At 42.1% G+C, this 4,099-nt stretch overlaps 1 non-coding gene across 1 annotated transcript; it reads left to right on the forward strand.

The window, feature by feature from the left end:
- Positions 1-347: 347 nt before the first annotated feature.
- On the forward strand, positions 348-454 carry LOC115069192. The gene has a single exon (XR_003848473.1). It is a non-coding gene; the product is annotated as a U6 spliceosomal RNA (small nuclear RNA).
- Positions 455-4,099: the final 3,645 nt, after the last annotated feature.

Raw genomic sequence — 4,099 nt, forward strand, 5'->3', positions numbered from 1 at the left:
ATGATTCTTTCTTCTGGCTCCTCAGGCAGCAGGCATGCACATGGTGCTCATATGCACATACAGGAAAAACATTCATGCACATAAAATAAATACATCTTTTTAAAAAACTTAGATAAGTTTTGCACAGCATTGGAAGTGTCACCTCTGGCTGGTAGAGCAGAACTATAACTAGCCTCTAAGGACTTCTTGAGGAACCTTCTGGCATAGGCTCTGAGGGCAGGCTAGGGACTGGGGAAAGGCAAGGTGGTGAGCAGAAGAACATGGTACTCTGAGGCCAAGTCTGTGTTGAGGTACGAATGATATCAAAAGAATTGGGAATGTCTTCTCTGGCATTAACTGTAAGGGCAGTGCTTGCTTTAGTAGCACAGATATCAAAATTGGAACAATATCATGGAGATTAGAATGACCCCTGCACAAGGATGGCAAGCAAATTTATAAAGCAGTCAATATTTTTGTCCCTTTGAGTGCTAAGTTAAAAATTAATTTTAAAAAGTATAAGGACAGACATCTGTGGGAATGTCTAAGTAAAAGTACAGATCCTAATCAATTTCTTAAGAAATAATTGGATATGAACGTGGACGATGGGAAACAGGTGGTTCTATAATTGTCTTTGGCAAAGACCTCTGTCATCAAGAGGTGGTCATGCTGAGGTGGTCATGGGTAAAGAACATAGGAAACAGTGGGCCTGTGAACTTTGAAAAAGCAACAGGAATCTACACAATGGGCAATTATGTGATCACTAAGATAATGTTTACAAATATCTTTTTTTAAAAAAACAGAAGGAAGTTAACTGTTATAATTTTAAGTAAAAAAAAGCAAGCTATGAAATTATGTATTAAGTTTAATAACAAATTTTGTTGGGAAAATATGCACTTAAAAATGACCAAAGAGCTAAGAATGTAGCTCAATTGGAACAATGCTTGACTAATATGCTTGAAGCCCTGGGTTCAATCCTCAGCATCATATTAAAAACAAAACAAAACAAAAACAGTAACAGTGATGTATACCTGCCATCCTACCAGTGAAAAGTCAGAAGCAGGAGGATCATCCTTGGCTATACAATGAGTTCAATATCAGCCTGGGCTACAAGAGATCCTGCCTCCCCCCTCAAACAAAAAAAAGGGGGGGGGGTTAGAGAGATGGCTCAGTGGTTAAAAGCACTGGCTCCTCTTCCAGAGAACTCAGGTTCAGTTCCTAACACCCACATGGCAGCTAACAACCATCTGTAACTCCAGTTCCAAAGGATATGATGCTCTCTTCTGACCTCCTCGGACATAGCATGACACAGCTGCACTTACATACATGCAGGCAATACACTGATATGCATAAAATAAAAATAATAAATAAAAAATTTTAAATAAAGGAAAAGAAAAAAAAACTGGGAATAGTGATGCACACCCATAATCCTAGCACTAGGGAGGCTGGCACAGAAGGATGGAGAGTTCAGGGAAGCCTGGGCTCCACATTAAAAATTTAAAAAAAAAGGAAACAAAAGAAAAGCCAGAAGAAAATGTACTAAAAGGTTAATAATAGTTGATTGTCTTTGGATAATGGCTATGTTATCATATGCCTAAAAAATAGTAAGAAACTGTTGAAAACTAAGCTTTGTTCTTGACTTTTGCATAAATTATAACCATGTCTTTGTTTACTGACCTTGTGTGACAATTAATCCTACTTTACAGATGAGAAAACTGAGGTGCCCAGAGGCTCCCTAAATTAAAATCCACACAGCTAGTTGAGTGTGATGGCTCACATCTCTAATCTCAGCATTTGTAAGGGGGTATCGCCATGAATTCAAGGCCAGCCTGAACTACATAATGAGTTTCAGGCCAGCCTGGGCTAGAGTGAAACCCTGTTTCAAAAACGGAAATGCACGGGGCTGGGGAGATGGTTCAGCGGTTAAGAGCAGAGACTGCTCTTACAGAGGACCCAGCTAACAACCATGTGTAATTCCAGTTCCAGGGGATCCGATGCCCTCTTCTGACCTCCACAGGCATTGCATGAGGCCCTACTTATACACATGCAGGCAATACACGGATACACATAAAATAAAAATAAATAAAATATTTTAAAAAACATAAACACACAAAAGAAATCCACATAGTTCATAAGTGGTATAAATAAAATTATAAATTAAAAATTATATTTTGGCTAGGGATATAACCTAGTTGGTAGAGCGTTTGACTAGAATGCACAAAGCCCTGGATTCCATCCCCAGCACCACATAAACCAGGTATGATGTTGCATACCTATAGTCCCAGCTCTTGGAAAGTAGAGCCAGGAGAATCAGAAGTTCAAGGTCATCCTCAGCTACATATGGAGTTTGAAGCCAGCCTGAGCTACACAGGACCCTATCTTACCCTCCTCCTACCCACAAAAAAAAAAAAAAAGAACAAAAGCAAAAGTATGATGGCAAACACCTGACGTTCCAAAGCTCAGGAGACTGAGACAGGAGGATCTGCAGTTTGATGTTAACCTGAGCTATACAGTGATTCATTTTCTTTGTCTCAAACAACAACAACAATGAACAAATGGAAGCATTCTCTCCTGCTCCTTAGAATTTGTGATTTTTTTTAAAGACTAACTGTGTAGCCCTGGAACTTTGCTATGTAGACCAGGCTGGCCTTGAACTCACAGAGATCCATCTTGCTATCTCTGGAGTGTTGGGATTAAAGGTATGCACCACCATGCCTGGCTATTAAGTCTTTCTTACTAGAGCTGAAATCCCTGGTAGAGAAGTACTCTGTGCCTTGTCATGAGCATAAAAGGGCACTTGGTGATGAATAGATGTTTGCTGAAGAAAAGACTGATGGAATAAGTGAGTAGCAATCATAAAATGTTTGTGCTGAGGGGATAGAAGAGTGCTATTAAGTCTGCAGTCTTTGTTGGATTTTCTTGTCATGAGCAACCCAGCCAGCCATTTCTCAAAATGATATCCCAGCCTTGAAAATTCCATGTTCTAAGCCTGCCACCCAAGGCTTGTAGCTGCCATTTCCTCCTCTGCCCCATCCCACCCCACCCCACTCCACACTAGCACTGAAATATCCCCATGTTTGTAAGACCCCAAATTCTAGTGCAGTCTGTCTCAGACAGAAGAAGGGCTGTTAAGGTTAAGGAGATCCTGGGTTCTTGGAGGCCTTGGGAAACCCCCTGTGGATAAACAGTAAGTTGAATGTATTTTGTTAACCAAGCAGGATAAAGGATGATGTAATTCATATGTTTAAGACCAGCAAGAAGAGCAGGAAGGGCTGGCACACACCTTTAATCCCAGCACTTGGGAGGCAGAGCCAGGCAGATCTTTGTGAATTTGAGGCCAGCCCGATCTACACAGCAAGTTCCTGGCCAGCTAGGGCTTCAAAAAGGGACCCTGTCTCAAAAAAAGTCAAGAGGCTTATAGGCTATCCAAGGAATGCCTGACCTGCTCAAAAGGACCCAGAATCTGGATTTAGAGGCCCTTGCCCTTGCTGTCCAATCCCACTGGGTAAAGTCATATGTGTGGTGAGAGGAGGGCAATGCTAGGCCTAGCCTCTGTGTCCTTGGGTCATACTCAATGAGTGGGTGGTCACCTCTTATCCTTGGGTTGGGGGGGTGGGGGGTCTGGGAGAGGGGCAACAGGGACAGGATATTGATTTCATTTCCTCCTGGCCTGCACTTCCTCAATGGAAAAAGCAGGCTGAGCAAAGTTTTCATTGAATTGGTAGCACTTTGGAAATTCATAGCCAATTCCCAGTAATCAGCACCAATAAGGGGCCAGCAATAGGGCCTGAAATTAGATAAAGAGAAATAGCAATGTTTACAGTTCAGTTTGTTTCAAAATGACATATTTACCTTTATAACTGTGAATCAATGAAGGTTCAGCTAGAAGGAGTTGGTCTCCCCTCCAGCCTACTGCTCAGAACAGTCCTGTCCCCTACCTCTGTCCTCTGCAATCCAGAACTCTTGTCTCCCACCTTGCTCAAATCCTACTTCCTTCAAGAAGCCTTCCAGTTCCTCTGGTATTTCCCCTTCTGTCATATTCCCTCTGGCACTAGGAATAGCCCCTTTCACAGTCAGCTTTTTCTGCCTATCCGTGACCCCCTTCTCCCTCTCCCTTCAGACT

Source organism: Nannospalax galili, unplaced genomic scaffold (assembly GCF_000622305.1).
Source record: "Nannospalax galili isolate Female #2095 unplaced genomic scaffold, S.galili_v1.0 scaffold371, whole genome shotgun sequence".
Taxonomy (NCBI): Eukaryota; Metazoa; Chordata; class Mammalia; order Rodentia; family Spalacidae; genus Nannospalax; species Nannospalax galili.